Genomic DNA, 19684 nt, shown 5'->3' on the forward strand with positions numbered 1-19684 from the left:
TTCAGTAGGAATTGTATTACCTTAGTAATTCTGACTACTGAAGATAAAAGAATGTTAAGTAGAGTAAGAAAACATATTCTGATAATGACACATCTAGAGAAGACTTTTTGTACCTAAGCTTTTTGAAATGCTGAAATTTTAGAAGGAAAACTAAGATAATACAAAGCAATGGATTTTACCCTGGAGGTTTCTGTTGTATTTAAGAGTAACAAGACAGACTCTGGTTGGGACTCAGTTTTTCTGTGTAGCACTAGGGTGGTACTTACTTCAGCAAGTGCTGAAATTTAACTGCCTCAGTCCAATAAAGGGTGATAGGTTCTGGGTAAGTAAGTTAGCTGAGTCATCTCAGTAAGATACTCTTTAATAAAGCACTGAATAGCATTTTATAAAACATACCAAGTATATGGATAAGTAGTAGACTGATACGATTTGGCTGTGTCTCCACCCAAATCATCTTGAATTGTAGTTTCCATAATCCCCACATGTTGTGGGAGGGACCTGGTGGGAGGTAATTGAATCAAGGCGGTGGTTACCCCCATGTTGTTCTCATGATAGTGAGTTCCCAGAAGATCTAATGGTTTTATAAGGGTCTTTCCCCACTTCTCTCTCCTAATGCTGTGTGAAAAAGAATGTGTTTGCTTCCCCTTCCACCATGATTGTAAGTTTCCTGAGAAATCCACAGTCATGAGGAACTGTGAGTCAATTAAACCTCTTTTCTTTATAAATTATCCTGTCTTGGGTATTTCTTCATAGCAGCGTGAGAACGGACTAATACATAGACAGATGATAGATGGATGGATGGATAGATAGATAGATAGATAGATAGATAGATAGATAGATAGATACTGACCAACATGATGTGTCTTGTTTGGCTAAAATCCATTTTTTTTTTTTTTCTGAAGGACTGCCTTTTTTTTTTCCACCAGTGAGAAGCTATGTCATTCATTTCTGGCAAATCATTGAGTCAATGTCTATTTATGGTAATATCTCTATATCATTGCTTTCATTATCATTTTGACCTATTAGACTTCATATCTGAACTATCCCTTCAATCTATTCAAATACATTGAGTGTTTTCTTTATGCAAAGCACTGCCTTAGGTCCTGGGGGCTGTGTAAAATTGGACAGCAACACTAAATAATGTGACAGCCATGCCAATTGATGATAATTTCTCCAAAATTTTAAGAAAAGAGTAGATTTCTTTGAAACAAAATAATTGGGCAAGTATTTTCTTTAACTCATTAATCAACTAATATTGATGATTCATTATAACCCAAGCACCACACTAAATTTTGAGGTAGCAAAGCAAGATAATAAATATACAGCAATAGGGGAGATTTTTCAGTTGTCTTTTATTGTAGACATCTTGCAAATTAATAGATATCATGCACACATTAATGTAGGTGTGATAGTCAATGAAGTTGAAACTAATTCCAGAACCAAAGTTTTAATTTAAGCCTAAGATATAACACAATACATGGATCTTTGAAAAAAATAAGATAGTGCCTCTGTAAAGTAATTAGCCAGTGCCTGGTATTTAACAAAAACTCATATTTGTGTCCTTTTTCCTTAGTAAATAGAGTTCCTATGTATCTAACACTATAAAAATAGTGTTTTCCAAAACTTCGTTCTGAAAGATTATAAGCCATTACATGTTCTGCTAATATTTAGTTACTGTGATATTTTATTTACATTTATTATGTGATAAAAATTAAATGCACTTTAGAGCTTTCTCTGAAATACAGGAATTCTTCTTTGTCCCTCTGTCAGGAAAATCACCCTTAAAGTTGTGAGGAACCTAAAGTGGTCAGGTGACAGATTAAACTTTCAGTTGACTAGAACCATTATTTATTTGTGGAAATATTCCACCTTTGTGCAGTAAGATGTCTAAAATAACAGGATCCTAAGCCAAAGTTGCAGAGACAGGTAGGAAAACTTTCTAGTTTCTGAGCCATATTCTGGTAATGGTTCACTCAGACAATCAAGGGTAATCTCCCTATTCCAAGATCCTTAATTTAATCATATCTACAAATTCTCTTTTGCCATATAAAGTAATATTTACAAGTTCTGAGAGTAAGGAAGAAGGCATATTTGGGGGCCATTTTTCAGCCTACCATAAGTTAGTTCTAAGTGATGACAATAGAAAGATCAACAATGATGAGAAGAAATATATGCCACGTAGCCCAGGGGTCATCTCTGTTTTTCCTAGTGTAACTTTCTTGAGCCCATTGTACAAGCATGGAATGGGGGGATGGCAGCAGGGAAAGAAGTTTACACATTTAGAATGAGTTTTTCTGACCACCAGTTCTACACTGGATATCTTTTGTAATGGTTTTTGTGAGTAACTGAAATAGAACACAAAGATCCTCACACCCAATGCCCATTGTAGAGAGCCCATTCATACCGATCTTCCCACAGAGCTTATTGTTATTAGTATTCCATCTTGTTCTTGTCTTTTCCTTGACCATTCCAACAAACACTCATCATTGCTATGAATCAAAGTGGAAACTTAACTCTCATTATTTCTTCTTTGAAAGAGAGGAGATAACTAATTGTGCTGTTCAATGTTCTCCCACTGGTTTCTCTTCTCCAGTGTAGGGTTGTAAAGTTGAAGTAGACTGCTTTTGGGTGATGTGAGAAGTTTATCTGCATTTTTATTCATTTTTAAACTTTATTAGTGAATTTATTGAAAGAAAATTCCCAAGGTCACATTACGTATGGATAGAAGAAAAGATGGCGATTTTGGTGGTTTAGGAACCATAGAAATCTAAGGCATGCAACTTACTTCTGTCTATAGTATCTAGTGAAACCCAACACCATATATATGATTTCTACTTTGGCAATGAAATTCTGTTGCCATGGCCAAGTCTATAGTTTTGTAGATTAGATCAGATAACACTCCATTCTGGATGGACAGCTCATTTTCCATAAGCTTGGTATCTCTGAGACAAAGATTAATCTTAACCAGGACCTGGCAGTATGCCAGATGCTATGTAACAAAAGTTTCGCAGTAAAATGATATTCAGAAGAGGGAGTGTGCCCTGTGATCCCACAATTGTGGCTTGACAGAAGGATCCATATCTGCTTGGGTCACACTAACCACCAGTGAATCTCCTGGTTATAAGACTTGTTTAAGACTGCTTTGGGCTGATGTAACAGAATATTTGAGACTGGAACAGACATTTATTTGAGACTGGAACAGACATTTATTTGGCTTACAATTCTGGAGGCTGAGAAGTGCAAAGTTGAGGGGCCCATCTCTGGTGAGGCCTTGCTTGCTGTGTCATCTCATGCAGAAGGCAGAAGGGCAAGAGAATAGGAACATGTGCACACATGTGAGAATAGGAACACGTGATGGAAAGAGAGACAGAACTAGATGCCTTAAGCCCTTTTGTAATCAGCATTAATCCATCAAAGGTGGCTGAGCCCACATGACCTCAACACCTCTCAGTAGACCCCACTTCTCAGCACTATTGCATTGGGGATTATGTTTTCAACACATGCTTTAGGGAGGACACATTCAAACCATAGCAAGGCCTAAATGAAAAATCAATGTTCACTGAGTCTCAGCCTAGTTTAGAATCTTCTCTTGCTTCTCATAGTATAAGTGATTATTCACCACACCAAAATACATGTTCCCTACATACACTCCAAGAATATCAAGCATTGTGCCTCTTGCTCAGCAATGAGATTGGAAATTTCAGCATCTATCCCTCATTTTGAAGAAGATATCTTCTTCGAAATGTGTGACATGCCCCACATCACCACATACCTAGAAACTTCACCAAAATGGCGGGATTCTTGATTTGTTTTAGCTTCTCACTCAGCTCTGGCATGCATGTCACATTCTTTTACCAACCACGTATGTTATTTAATTTTCTTCAATTGCAGAGGAAAATACAAAAGGGAGAGAATATGATGCTAAGCTGTCAACAATCTGTGGTTCAAATATATTTAGAGGCAGGAATGTTCTTCTACATCTGTGTTTTTGATGTTTAAGCCAGATGAATGAATGAATAAATAAATGAGTAACAGCCTAGCTCATTTTGTGCACAGTGAGACTAAACTTTTATAGTATTCTTGAACAGAAAGCGTGACTTGCTTTTCCAGATTGCCTTCTTTGGAATAGATCTACTGCTTTGGAGTCAATGATTTTACCTCAGGGCTTAACAGTGTAACAATTAAATGACTCAAATCTATCACAGCTCAGGACCTATGTGAAAGCCAAGATGATTTTACTGTCACTTTGACATTTTGTCAATGTCTGTGAATCTGAGCCACCTAGGTCAGCTGTTGATTTGCAGATTTGTTCTCTACATCAAGGGGATTTCACTTTCAATTAAGTTGAAGAGCCACTGAATCTGGACTTGATGCCTGTTGCCTTACCATGTTTTAAATGACTGAAGTAAACTTTCAGCGAACATTTTAAGGTGCCTGTGAGAGCATTTCTAACTTTCATTATGGTGTTAAATTTCCAGACATTTCTGGAATTTGGGAATCTGTTTAGTTTATCAGTTAACCAATTTGTTTATTCAAATTATCATTTAATTAATTATTTTGCCTCGTATATTGCTTCTTTAATACATACCTAAAGAAGTCACTTGGATTAAAGCAGCATATGCCCTCTGAGATGGTTGTTATGTTCATTCTATTTATTTATCCATTAATTCAATAAATATTTCTTGAGAATCTCCTATGTGTCTGGCATTGTTATAAGAAGTTATGAAGACCAAAAACTTTCTTCTGTAGGAGAACTTACATTTCAAGAAGAAGAGATAATACATAGATAAATGAATAATTAAAATGTTAAATATAACATACAAGTATATAATTAAATATCCTATGCATAGATTTAAATTAGATAGTGGATAGAGAGTAGCTTTATATTGACTGTTCAACCAAATCTCTATAGGGCAATATATTTTGCCAGGAATTCGAATAAAATGAAGAAAAAAGAAAAAAAAAACTATGCAGAGTTGAGGGAACTGCACTACAGATAGAGGGGCCAGCCATCGCAGACGCTGGCAAACTATTTCTATAAAGAGCAAGATAGGAAATATTTTGTGATGGGACAGTATCTGTCACAGCCACTCAATTCTGCTGTTGTAGCACAAAATTAGCCATCAAACATACAAAAATAAGTGGGTGCTGCTGTGTTCCAACAAAATGTTATTTACAAAATCAGGCAGTGGGCTTGATTTGGCTCTCAAGCTGTAGTTTACCAATCCCTGAGCTAGCATAAGGGTCCTAACATGCAAACAAACTTGACATGTTAAAAGAAATCCAAAGAAGACTACAATGATTGTACTCTTATAGCTTAGATAAAGAGTGGTATGAAATAAAGCAGAAATCACAGTTGTGGTAGGTTTATATGGGGAAAATCAAAATAAAAAGATTGGATCATATTTTAAGGTCATGACAAATTGTAAATTAGGTCTCAAATTCTTGGTATACAGGTATCCGTAATTCCTTTTGTATGCTCGGTGTGCCCCTCCTGTCTGTTTTGGGCTTGGACTCACGCATGTGTTGGCCAATGGCATGGTAGCAATTGTGACACACGAGGAAGCTTGACCAGCTCTTGTCCAATGGAGCAAATTTTCCTTTCTGCTTCCAGGAAGCATTTTCATTTATAAAAGTTCAAGTTCACTGTGGCCGCTCAAGGAATAATTGATTACAAAGTGACAAGAGTGAAAACACGGTGACTTGTTAAGTCTATCCCAATAGTAGAGAAAGATTATGATGACCCAGATTTGGGTCATGTTGGAGTGATTCTATAGATTTGGGGGTATAATCAACAACATTTTACGGTGGGTTGGATGTAAGAAGTAAGAAAATAAGAGAAATCTGGGATTGCATAAGAATATCACAATCAATGTAATAGAATGGTAATGTTGGATTGTGAGATGAAGAAAGTCTGAGGGTCAACTATTTTTGAAATCAGTTACAATTAAGAGATATGTTCTAGTCCATTTGACTTCGATGATCACTGTGATACTTAGAACCAAAACGAATTTGTAGTTTCATGGATAATTTAGTCTTTCTTCTGAGTCACTAGAGCCTATACCCTTTAGGTCTTTATGGAAAGATGCCAAATTTAGTCTAATACTTAACGTTTCCAAGAAAATAATATTAAGATGTTACAAATGGAACAGTGAAGAGAGAATGGATGCTGAGGTAGAAAAAGCTGAACTCCTTCAGAATTACACCTAAAAGTTTTTGTCATAAATCTAGTTTTACTCCTGTTTTTAGCTATATTTATGTACCTCAAAATGTATACTTTATACATAATAAGTGCAGTTTTGGGGAATGAGAATGTAATCTCCTTTTACAAGAAGAGACTATGGAAAATACTGAGAATCCTGGCTCCACTATTAACTGACTCCGATCTTAGACAAGTTGTGTAACCTCTCCCTCTCAATTTCCTTCTATACATAATAAAATTTATTATTTAAAGTTCTTTTGAGATGTTATGGTTTTAAATTTATTTTTTTTTTTTTTCTTTTCTTTTGGAGACATGGTCTCTCCTTGTCTTGCACAGGCTGGAGTGCAGTGGCGCAATCACAGCTCAAAACCAAAGAACCAACTCCTGGACTCAAGGGATTCTCCCACCTCAGCCTCCCTAATAGCTGAGACTACAAGCATGTATCACCATGCCTGTATACATACATACATATATATATATGTATTTGAGAGGGAGTTACTCTGTCGGCCAGGCTGGAGTGCAATGGTGCGATCTTGGCACACTGCAACCTCCACCTCCTAGGTTCAAGCGATTCTCCTGCCTCAGTTTCCTGAGTAGCTGGGATTACAGGTGCCCACCACCATGCTGGGCTAATTTTTGTATTTTAGTAGAGATGGGGTTTCACTGTGTAGGTCAGGCTGGTCTCAAACTCCCGACTCTCAAAAGATCCACCCGCCTCGACCTCCCAAAGTGCTAGGACTACAGGCTTGAGCCACCATGCCAGGCCTGAATATATGTATTTTTTATTTTCGTAAATACTGGGTCTTGCCTTAGCCTCTCCTAGTGCTGGGATTATATTTTTACTTTTATTAGATACCATTTATAATATACAAAGTTTCCCCCTTATTAATTAGTATAAAATTCAACTTTTTGAACATGACCTGAGGAGTGCTTCCTGATTGGGCTTGTGTCCACATTAATAACTCCAATTCTGTTCATTTTCCTTCTTTCTTATTGCCCTTCAACCACGGAGGCTTTTGTCTTTGCCTCTGGAACATACCCCTGTGTTCCTTATCTCTGAGGCTTTGTACTCTGCTCAGTTTCACGTGGTATAATTGTCCTTGATCTGTAGGATGCTAATTTAAATATCACCTACTTATGGAGGTTTTATCCATTCACTCAGATGCTCTATTCCAGGACTTTTCTATTTAGAACTAACTCATTAGCTGATACTATTTAATCCATTTAATAGTGCCATCTTTCTTTCTCACTGGACTATAAGTTCTATGAGACCATGGAAGTTGGTCTTGTTTATCAAAAAGTGAGGGCAGAACAAAGCCTGAATCATGATAGATAATATGTATCGGATGGTAAATGAATTGATGAAATACCCCATCATCTTCAATACAGTTATTTACATCATACATATAGTTAATATTATTTCTGCTATGGTTATCATTTTGAGATAGAATTTCTATATTCTTCATTGGTTTTCACGTTAAATAGAATGCTCAGGAAAAGTCTCTCAAAGATGCTGTCCTTATTTATTTCTACTTCCAGTGGAACTTATTTTCTCTGTAACAGAACCAATTAGTCTAGCAAGCTTGGGTTTGACAGAACAGTGTTCCAGTCGTCAACCATTTCTACAATTTAGCAAGCTGTCTTAGATATTTGGGCCCTGATTTCTACTTTACTGGTACAAAAATCTTTTTCATAGTCCCTTGCCACTATAGGCCACATTTCCACTCATTCACTTCATTTCTCCCTTCTTCTCTCTCTCCTCCCCTGCCTTCCTTTCTTATTTCCTGCACTTCTGCCTTCCTGCCACTAGAGATAGAACAGCAAACAAGACAGAAAACCCTTCTGCTCTAGTGGAGCTTGCATTCAAGAAGAAAAGACAGGCAACCAAATACATGAGGGAACCACAGATCTCTATTAGTAGAAAGCATTCCCGGCAAAGGGGGCAGGAAGTATAAGTATCCTGAGGTGCCAGTGTGCTTGGCATATTCAAGTCAAACAAGGATGGCAGCTTAGTAAGTAGGGAAGGTGTTGGAAATGCTGTTGGAGATGTAACCAGTAGTTAGACCATGTAGGACCTCTGTATTTTACTATAAATTTACAGAAAAAGATTAAAATGTTTTGACAAGAAAATGGCTTAATCCGATATACATTCTGACAGGATTGCTCTGGTTACTGTGTAAGCCACAGATGTCAGGGGGCAAAGGTAGAGGCAAGAAACCAGACAGGAGGCTCCTGCAGTAGTCCAGGCAAGAGATGATAATGGTTATGATCTTCAATCATAAAGATGTTGAGTATTGGAATACATTTTTAAGTTACAACCAGCAGAATTTGCTTACGAATTAGTTATGGGCTATGAGAGAAAGATAAATCAAGAATGATTCTACCATTCTTACCATTTCTCAACAACATGGTAAATGGCAATGTTATTTATTTAAAAGGGGAATAGTTGATTTGGCTAGAAAATCAGGAGTTCAGTGTTGACATGTTAAGTTTGAGATGTTTCGTAGATTTGTAGTTCTATGTAAATCTAGAGTTCAAGAAAAAGATGGGTATGTAGCTGTCAATTTGAGAGACATCTGTGTAGAGATTGTGTTAAAAATCCATGGGATTGAATAAAGTCACAAGAAGTGTAGCTGAGAAAGAGGCTAGAGGATTAATTCTGGGCTTCTCCTTCATAGAGGAAGAAAATGATATTGACTGAGACAATAAGACAAATGATGAGACTGAGACAATAAGCCATTGAGATGGAAGGAAAACCAAGAATGGTTTTCAGTCTTGGTAAGGAAATACATGTGAAGGTTGAAGCCATGAGAAGAGGCTGCTCGACTGTTTTCTCTCTTACTAGGTACTATCCAACCATTCTACCTGCGTCTCTCTTTCTCACCATGTAATTACTATGGCTAATTGACCTTCTGGTAGATTCTATGTTCACTAGCAGAATGAGTTGTTGGCAGAGAGCCAATCCTCTGACAACTTCACCTGAGATAGTTTTTTATTATCTCTAACATATGAAAGAATATAAGATGCAATTTTGAACAACTGGATATGTTACCTGAATTACCTCTTCTACGGTTGGGGATCATTGTGCTTTTCTAACTAAATCCATGCTAGTCCAATGAGATGATACATTTCAAAGCTCTTGGAATATTATAAGTAATGCCAGGATTCATTGCTATATTTGTAAAAGAAGATAATGGTAGTGAAGAAAGACAAGGAAAAGGGAATTATAAAGTTTATTTATTTTTTTATTTAGAATGAATCACTGACTGTGCTTAGTTTCTGTTCCTTTTCTTTAACATGAGTTTTCAACTTTGCTACTCATAAGTTTAAGTCTTATAAAGTGTTTCCTGCTGAAATGCCACGCTGACTGGAATTCGGCAGCAAATAAATATTGCTGTCCTCACTAATTTGAAACAGTATGAGTTTTAAACCTCTAGCTGTGGGAGATTTATTAAGATTACAATTTTCATCACCATCCCTTCAGTCCATCAAGATAGGTCAAAGCTGTATAAACTTAAAAAAAAAAACCTACCAGCAATTTCCATTCTTTTAGACTATGTTTGCTGAACCGGCAATATTGTTAGAAGCACAAACTTGAAGTCAATGAAACACATATTCACATAGCTTTGTAAATAAGTGAATCTGTTTTTGGATGGAATAAAAATTGTTGAATATTTAATTTAATTATAATTCTATGAACACAAAGTTCCTGTTGGTAAAAAAGGCATGTTGGTGACACATCAAATTATGATTATGCTTATTTTCTAAATAGTCACTTTAAAATAACTAAGTAAAAATAAATATATATAATCCTGTTATTTATTCTGAAATGGTGAATATTAGAAAGGTATTCTTTTCAACTATTGTGACTTTCTAGGTACCATTTCACTAAGTTATCCAATTATTTTACGTATTAAGTTAGAGTAATTGGCCTCTGGTAAATAATCAAATGGCTAATAACTCGCGTAATCTACCACTTGAGTTCATTAATACTCAAGTAAAATGTGTTTCAAAATACTTTAATATTTATAATGGGCAAGGCATAGAAATATCTTGAGCGGAAAATACTAGAACGGTTTGAGAAATACAACTTTTGGAACAAGAGCCAGCACCTGACCCCTATCTTCTTGGATAGGTTTAATTAAAACACAAGTAAGTGTTAATCTATACCTAATAGACCAGTCATAATCATTAAATTTTGTGAACAAATTGGATCTTTATGTAAACAATACAATGTTAAAGGCATTGATTGAGTCTTTTTCTAAGATCCTACAGTGAATACTTTTATAAGACAAAAAATTAGATACCTTTTAAAGCTAGTGATCAATTAAATAATTCAATAATCCCTGATACATAACATTTTAGTCAATATTTATTCAGCAAGTGAATACATCTATCATATGTCTAAATTTTCAGATTGAAATTACTTACTGTTAGTGACATATGCATATTTAGGTATTGAAATGAGCAGTAGATTTCAAGAAAATTATCCTATATATTTTGTGAAGGTAATATTTTAATTGTATTAATAAAACTTAAGAGAAAGTTTTTCACTTGTCAAGTTTACCTTTTACCCACATATCTTTTCCCTCTGGAAACAACTGTTTTATTTTTATAATTTTTGAGATTGCTTAGGCAAGTAGGAACAGCACTGACCCATTTGTCACTTGTGACCCTAAATAAACCACTTGACTTTTTTATGCCTTCTTTGTTGCCTTTGAAAACTGATTAAAAAGGTTCAAAATTTGTGTGGTAAAACTCCTCCCACTCATTACTCTTTTGCTTACTTTCATAAACTGCTCCATAAACTCAAGAAGTAAATATAGCAGCATAGCATTAACTGCCATAGCTCCTTTATAACTTATGAAGAGAGAATCTAATACTGCAATATCGAGCTGCTCTACTCTTGAATTGTCCAAGAATTCCAGGTACCTGGTAAAAGGGTCACTTCTATTTGTGCCTGTCTTTTTGAGGCAGGCAGAGAGGAAAGCAATTTGGATACATTTCCATTTTTTCTCACTGTCCAAAAGAGTCTGCATTGAAGACTAACAGTGCCTCATCTCATAAACCTCGTCTACTCGTTGAAGATGCCAGGTCCGTGGGACCAAACACAGGGTCTGCATTTATCTCTCACTCTCTCTCTCTCTCAGTTCTCATTCATATTCTTCCACAAAGTACAACATCTTGGCCTGACAGCTGTATTCAGAGGACTCCTCTGCCTCAGCTGTGCTGGGTGACAACACTAATCTTCACCCTGGACCCTTAAGCCATTGTAATGAGCCTAGGTTACTAGTCAGTTTTATTTACTCAAAACATTTTATTTCAGGATTCTGTCATTGAATTTTGATTGGGTTCACTCTGCTTCACTGCAAATTTTCATTCTGGGAAGCAGGATCTGCTATCTTGTACTTTAGGAGTCACTGAGATTTGAAGCAAATTGAGCTGTCCAGAAGGTAAGTATCTCAGGTAACCTCATCAAAAGTTTCCATAGTCATCCCAGCACTTTGGGAAGCCGAGGCAGGTGAATCACCTGAGGTCAGGAGTTCGAGACCAGCCTGGTCAACGTGGTGAAACCCCGTCTCTACTAAAAATACAAAAATTAGCTGGGCTTGCTGGCATACACCTGTAATTTCAGCTACTCAGGAAGCTGAGGCAGGAGAATCGCTTGAACCCGCGAGGCGGAGGTTGCAGTGAGCAGAGATCGCTCCACTGCACTCCAGCTTGGGTGACAGAGTGAGACTCCGTTTCAAAACACTAATAAAAAAAAGTTTTCACAGTCAAATTTAAATTTGATTGAGAGAGAGAGAGAGAGAGAGAATCTTGCTGTCACCCAGGCTGGAGTGCAGTGGTGCGATCTCAGCTCACTGCAACCTCCGCCTCCTGGGTTCAAGCGATTCTCCTGCCTCAGCCTCCTGAGTAGCTGGGGTTACAAGTGCATGCCACCATAGCTGGCTAATTATTTGCATTTTCGTAGAGATGAGATTTTTTTTATGTATTCTATGGCTAATGAATATTATCTACACGAGAAGGTCTGTTTCAAGAGGCCCTCAGTCGCCACTATGGTCATAAGAGATTTTCTTTTTTTTTTTGAGACTGAGTTTCACTCTTGTTGCCCAGGTGGAGTGCAGTGGCATGATCACGGCTCACTGCAACCTCTCGGGTTCAAGCAATTCTCCTGTCTCAGCCTCCTGAGCTGTGATTACAGGTGCCCGCCACTATGCCTGACTAATTTTTGGTATTTTTAGTAGAGACGGGGTTTGACCATGTTGGCCAGGCTGGTCTCGAACTCCTGACTTCAGGTGATCCACCCGCCTTGGCATCTCAAAATGCTGGGATTACAGGCATGAGCCACCGCGCCCAGCCAGAGATGTGGTCTTTCAAGTAATCCCCTCAATAAGTACCTCATTTGATCTTTCCTTAAACTGTTATTATGAGTTGTTTATATCAGAACATTGTGAATTCTAAAATGTTCTATCTATTCATACTAAGAAAATTCAAATTCTATCCATATTACCAAGTAGTGTGGTCCACATGGGGAAATGAGTCCTTTAGTCAGTGACTTTCCTCATCTGCAAATTACAGATAGAATTTATGCAAGTACAGAAAATGATTGGTCTGTAATAATTAAAGGATGTTGTATATACCTGTCTTATTCATGTTATTATCTTTAATGTTTAATATTATTATATGCTAATTTTTAATTCAATGAAATTTATTTAAAAGTTTAAATGAATGATTTAAGATGATTATTTTCTTAGCGTACCGAGTTTACTCATTTTTAAATTCAAACAAGTTTTAGGTAATTCTTATAAAACATTAAAAAGTGCTGGCTCCAGTCAAATCAAACTGTCAGCATGCTAATAGCGGCCTTTAAAATAAACTACCAACAGTTACTTCTTTTAAGTAGTGATGACACTTGAAAGCAAATTATAATAATTTGAGTATTTCAATTACAGTTGAAAATACTAGTCTGTAGAAAAATAGACAGTTTCCTACTGTATGTGTATGACTAGAGCTTCATCCCCATATTATAAAGTGTCTCTTGGGATTTTATAACTTCACCTTATTACTTTTGTCCTGCAACCTAATTTTGCACCCACACTTTCTTTTTAAAATTATTTTTAAAAGAAAAGTATAGTGTTGCTCATTACTACAGCTCTGGGTGAACATATAGCAACCCTCTATGGTACCGCCTCTACTTCAAGTGGCTGAATAAGGGAAATTTCCAACACAGATTATGTATGTCAGGACGGGGCAAAAAGTACTCCAGGTGGTATCAAGAAGCTTTTGTGAGTATGTGTGGTGGGAGTGGGGGTGGCATATACAAGGACAGATAACAATTTCACAGATTAGCTCTATCTCTTGATTTTTCTTGAAAATTAGCCGCCTTCCTTTCCTTTCTTTCTTGCACCTTGTCTTTTGTCAAAAGGTTAAACTTTGGTTTCCTTCCCCAGATCTCCTTCTTTTTTTATCAGTTGTATAGTATAAAGCATTGTGTAAGTGTGAAGGTGGTAGCACTGAACAAAATGATTAAATTTGAAGTCTTATCCCACCATTTATTACTTCATAACATTAAGAAAGTTTTCACCTTTAATCTCTTTATCTCAACTACATGACATTACTCCACTGGACATCATCTTCTTCTTATATGATGTTACATTAATTGTGAAAATCCTGCTTCATGGTTAATTTCCAATGAATGTCAGCTGAATATAAATAGGCATTGGTGTATGGTTATATAAATAATGTTGGCTATATTTGAAGAGGAAGTATTATTTGTATTGTATGTGATTTTTGATGGGTTTTTAATTATATGTCTTGTCAAATTTTACATCAATTTAAACTGATTAATGTATTTATCAGATATTTCCCAAGTCTCTGGTATTTATTACACTGTGCTGCAAAACATGGCATAGGAAACTCAGCCTGAAAAAAATAGCTATGAGTGTTCTCCCCATTTCTGTCAGCTTTACCTCTTCTTTGCTCCCAGAGATTATTTGAGCTTAGGGATTGTATTTCTTTCACTGTCTTATCCACAGGTTTTGTCTCATCACACATTCTCAATAAATATTTATTTAAAGAAGAGATGGTTGAATAAAGCTGGGAGAGTTTAAGGGAGTTACTGATTTAGGACAGATGTGAGTGGATGCTCAGGCAGAGCTGATGTGCCTCAAGCTTTTTTTCTTCCAAAGGCTTGAACTTTTTTTTCTGCTATGAATTTAAGCACCCAATTGTATCAGCTACAATTTGAGCATCACTTTTACAAACAACAGCACCTACAAAGGAGTTGAAATTGACTATACTTGCATTAATAAAACTAATATATTTGTGTGCATTTTCTTCTCCACATTGTAGATACCAGAAGTATTGTAATTAAAACAAAATTAGTTTTCTTTTCTTCCTACCCCTCACTAAACATTGCCACACTAAAGCAATGGGATTCTAGGGAGGAGATTAAGACCAATTTGAGATCCTTGATGGAACTGGGTGGACTTTTTAGTGAGACTCTCTGTGCCATTTAAGTGAAGAGCTTAACCAGTTTGCATTCAAGTTTAATACAAACAATGGTCAAAAAGGACAAAGAAGGGCATTACATAATAATAAAGCATTCTTTTTTATTTTTTAATTATGGCTATTCTTGTAGGGGTAAGGTGGTATCTCATTGTGGTTTTAGTTTGCATTTCCCTGATAATTAATGATGTTGAGTATTTTTCATATGTTTTTTGGCCATTTGCATATCTTCTTCTGAGAATTGTCTATCCATATCTTTGGCCTTTGATGGGATTATTTTTTTTTTCTTGCTGATTTGTTGGAGTTCATAGTAGATTCTGGATATTAGTCCCTTGTTGGATGCATAGTTTAGCAAATATTTTCTCCCATTCTGTAGGTTGTCTGTTTATTCTTTTGATTATTATTTTGCTGTGCATAATCCTTTTAGTTTAATTAGGTCCCATGTATTTATTTTTGTTTCTGTTGCATTTGTTTTTCAGATCCTGGTCACAGATTTTGGTGTGGATGTGGTAAAAAGGGAGCACTTTTTACACTGCTGGTGGGAAGGGAAATTAGTACAACCACAATGGAAAACTGTATAGAGATTCTTTAAAGAACTAGAAGTAGAATCACCATTTGACCCAGCAATCCCACTACTGAGTATATACCCAGAGGAAAACAACTTATTATATGAGAAAGATAAGCACATGCATGTTTATAACAGCACAAGTTGCAATTGAAAAAATATGGAACCAGCCCAATTGCCCCTCAGTGAACAAGTGGATAAAGAAAATGTGGTATATCTACACAATGGAATACTACTCAACCAAAAAAGAAAAAAAACAATGACATTTACAGCAACCTGGATGGAGATTGAAGACAATTATTCTATGTGAAGTAACTCATTAATGCAAAACCAAATATTGTAGGTTTTCCCTCATAAGTGGGGCCTAAGCTATGAGGACACAAAGGCATAAGAATGATATGATGGATTTTGGGGAATTGAGAGGAAGTTTGGGAGGGAAGTGAGGGGTAAAAGACTACACGCTGGGTACAGTGTACACTGCTCAAGTGACGGGTTCACCAGAATCTTAGAAATCACCACTAAAGAGCTTTTCCATGTAACCAAAAGCCACCTGCTCCCAAAAGCCATTGAAATAAAATTTTTTAAAAAACTACCTGTTGGATATTATGCTGATACCTGGGTGACAAAATTATCTGTACACCAATCCCCTATGACACATAATTTAGCCATGAAACAAACCTGCACATATAACCTTTGAGCCTAAGATAAACATTGGAAAGAAAAAAAAAACGGAGTGGAAGAGTAGGCGGCAAGTAATCTAAACACTGTAAATGATGAGATTGGAATTGTCAAGAAAAGCTTAATGGGCACGCTTAATGGTGGAGGCAGGATTTGAGTGGGGTGTTGAAAGATGAGTAGGATGCAGATAGACTAAAAGAAAGGAAAGAATTTGTACAACAAGCACAACATAAATGATCTGTGGGGGTAAATAAGCTTGATGCTCACTAAAGCCATTGAGAATATCCTGGGAGGGCATTGTGTGCACTCCATTATTTTGCTGGCTGCAAATCCAAAGCAAAATGTTTTAAGAGGTGCTTCCTGAGCTTATTTTGCAATTCCTGCTCTGAATGCCCTGATGCCATAAAGTTATAGCAGTTGGAGCTATCTCACCTCTACCCTGCCTCCATTTGGTATACAATGCTATTTATCTTGATTTCTTGAAAGCTTTCTCTTACACACATCTTCAGAATTCTCCAGGGGCCTTTCTGATGAAAAAGTTTTCTCACAGCTTGAGAAACAAACTCCAATTTGGCTTTTACTAAATAGTTCCAGTATGCCACGAGCTTTTGAAAGATATTTGTTCATGGATTATATTCTGTAGAATACATGTTTCTATTTCACAGAATATACTCCATGGACAAATAGGTTTGGAAAGCACTGCATACTACACCATCCTCTGAGATCAGTCTCCAATAATAGTAAGTCAATCAAAATTGAAGCAGAAAACATATTAATATTCTCCAACTCACGGTCTCCTAAATTCATTTGATTATTGAACACCTTTCTGTTGTTTTTGAGGTTCTTTAAGAACTTTGCTTTCTAATTTATGGTTTATGAAAAGAAGCTTTAACTTCATCAAACAACCATAATCCATAGCACTTTTTCTAAGGAAAGCATTTTGCTTCCTAAATTACCACTAGACAAAATCAGAGAGGGGTAAGTAGCTAATAATTCATCTGCATTGATATTTTGTTGGCATGTAATCAAATCAATTTATGTGTCACTGAAAAGCTATTAGTATGTTTAATATCATCTCGCATTTTTGTATTATTTTAATTGGCCCATCTAGTAATCAACTATGAGAAAACCAATCCTATTAGGGAGAAAACTTGTGCATGCATTTTACTTTTTAATGCGCCCCTAAAATTAAAGTTGAAGTTTAAATATCAAAAATATATTTCTCTACCTTTTTAATATATATCTTCAAGTTATATGTTTAAACTGGTATTCTTTTGTACTATGTATATTGTGTAACATTTTAAGGATTGATAGTTTTTCATAAATTAAGCTTAAATTTTCTTTTTCAATATGTAAATTCATTAAGATCTCTTCTAGGTCAAGAGTTCTTCAATTTAGCCATATATACACTTGTAAAAGATTTCAAACAATTTTTTGAAGTGTAGTCATTAATGTATCTTTGTTTTATATTAAAAAATTTGCTCTGTTCCAAAGACATGAAGTATTAGATTCGTATGAGCTTGGTCAAACTTGCTTTGTCTTGCTCATTATGTCTTGAAGTGTCCCCAAAGTTGCCAAAAACTTCATATATCCCATGTTGGGATCATCTCTTCTTTTTTTTCTAATTTGAGATTTCTGGCCTTTCTTTTGCCATTCAAGTTCATTTTTAAATAAAAATACCTCCATTCTCAAATACTTGGAGAAATAATGATTTTTGATGTATTTTCTTTATATTTCTTTCAAAATTAATCATATACTACATTATAAATCCTTTCCAGTTCATATTTGGGAGACATTATTAGAGAATCAATATTTGTTGAGACAAGAATCATGATAGTGATATCATCCAAAAATGTCCCAGAAATCCTTCCATACCTTGGAAGTATATAGATGTAAAGTCTGGGGCCCTAAAACTTGCCTAATATCAGGCAGCTGAAAGGAGCAGAGCCCTGCCTGTAATTCAAGTTTGTCTGAGTCCAAGTATGTGATCATATTTCTGTAAAATAATGCCTTATTTTATTAATAAAATGCTAAGGATGACTCAATTTAGTATTAACCAACGAAATATTACTTGTCAGACTTTCCAGATAATTCCTTAATAACCCAACTAAGACCACAATGGCTAAGTGCTACGCCATGTAAGGGTATGTGTGTGTGTGTGTGTGTGTGTGTGTGTGTGTGTATACACTCATCTATAAGATGCATGTGCGTGTGTGCATATATAGAGAGAAATAAATATTAGCTGATATTAGAAAAAAGGAAATGATATCACCCTTATCAACAGATGTTAGCTAATTGCTAAATATGATAATTTGTGTTTTGATACACAATAAATTTGAATTAGCAAATATATTATTTTTGTTTGACTTTTTTTCTATTTGGGGAAGGTTATCATATTGATTTCTTAACTAGTTTGTGTGTGTGTGTGTGTGTGTGTGTGTCTGTATAAGAAATACCGACAGACGTTATCATCATTTAACAACCAAGAAAACATGCAGGGTTTTCAAAGTTGGCTAACCCTGAAAGAAGGACACGTAAATAGATACTCAATAGTCTCAGCTTAATGTAAATTTGTAGATGAGAAAAAGTGATGTAAAGTTGTTACACTTAAGAGTAAAGGTTGGAGCTGACAATTAAATAGGGTCCCGAGGAATGGGAAGGAGTTATTCAGAAACTTCACTGAAAACAACTCTGCTCAGGTAGAATGACAGATGTCAAGAGCTTACAAAAAACTACCTTGGCCTGTTTAAAGGACATAAAGAAAACCAACATCTTAAGCTGCAGTGAGCAAGAAGGGGAGTGATAAGAAGCATGATGAAAAAATTGGCACTCTAGATCTTGTTGGGACTGGTAGGATATAATCAGTTTTGTTGTATTTTGTACACAATGGTCACCCTGAAGGTTTCCAAAAGGGAAAACAATATAATCTGATTTACATTTTATAACTATTACTCTGGCTAAATGTAGAAACCTGATTACAGGAGGTATGGCATAAACAGTAGTTTCAACCAAATATTCAATTTGTTATATTTCTTGGAGTTGAATAGGGTCATGTCACTTGTGGGCTCAGTCAGCAAAGATTCTCTATTCTTCACTTCTAATGGTGTGGCAATAAAGGAGGTGAAGTCTCGGTCATTCTGAGACTCTAAGTGACTATGTGCAGCAGAGTCTCTTGAAAATTTATATGAGACATAATACATGAGCATGAAATAAATACTAGTTGGGTTAAGCTATTGCAATTTAAGGATTGTTGGCAACTGCAGCGTAACCAAACATACAGATAATACAAAGAGCAAATTGGAAAGAAGAAAGCAAGACAACTATCATACTAGTCCAAGTGAGAAACAGTCTTGAATTACAGTGGTTGCAGTGTAAGAAGGTCAAAGTAAAGTGAATTTAAATTGCATTTTGTAGGTAAACCACACAAAACTAGTGGGTGGATTGGATTGGGTTGTTAAGTGGTTCCTATGTGGAATGAGTTTGTTTCATGAATAGTCTATTGAAGTCTCAGGTCAATTCCCACACTGTTCTCTGCTATCACTTCTGTTAGAGGAGCTAAAAGCCTGGAAACTACATTTTCTAGACTCTCTTGCCATTGGGGTTCCAGTTTTTGCTCTGCAAATGAAAAACTCCTGTTGACGATTTAAACAAAAATTGAAGAGATGGAGAGTTGCATTGGCATTAGTGGGCAGGCATGAGGAATTTGGAAGACAGCAGGTAATAGATTT

At 35.9% G+C, this 19684-nt stretch overlaps 1 long non-coding RNA gene across 1 annotated transcript in view; it reads left to right on the forward strand.

The window, feature by feature from the left end:
* LOC134757137 (uncharacterized) overlaps positions 1-15870 on the forward strand; it is a 90240-nt gene extending 74370 nt beyond the window's left edge. Inside the window, exon 3 of the long non-coding RNA XR_010130809.1 lies at positions 15193-15870. This is a non-coding gene — a long non-coding RNA (uncharacterized lncRNA). The remainder of the gene's footprint in view (positions 1-15192) is intronic.
* The last annotated feature ends 3814 nt before the right edge of the window (positions 15871-19684 follow it).

The sequence above is a fragment of the Gorilla gorilla genome, chromosome 15 (assembly GCF_029281585.2).
Source record: "Gorilla gorilla gorilla isolate KB3781 chromosome 15, NHGRI_mGorGor1-v2.1_pri, whole genome shotgun sequence".
Lineage (NCBI taxonomy): Eukaryota > Metazoa > Chordata > Mammalia > Primates > Hominidae > Gorilla > Gorilla gorilla.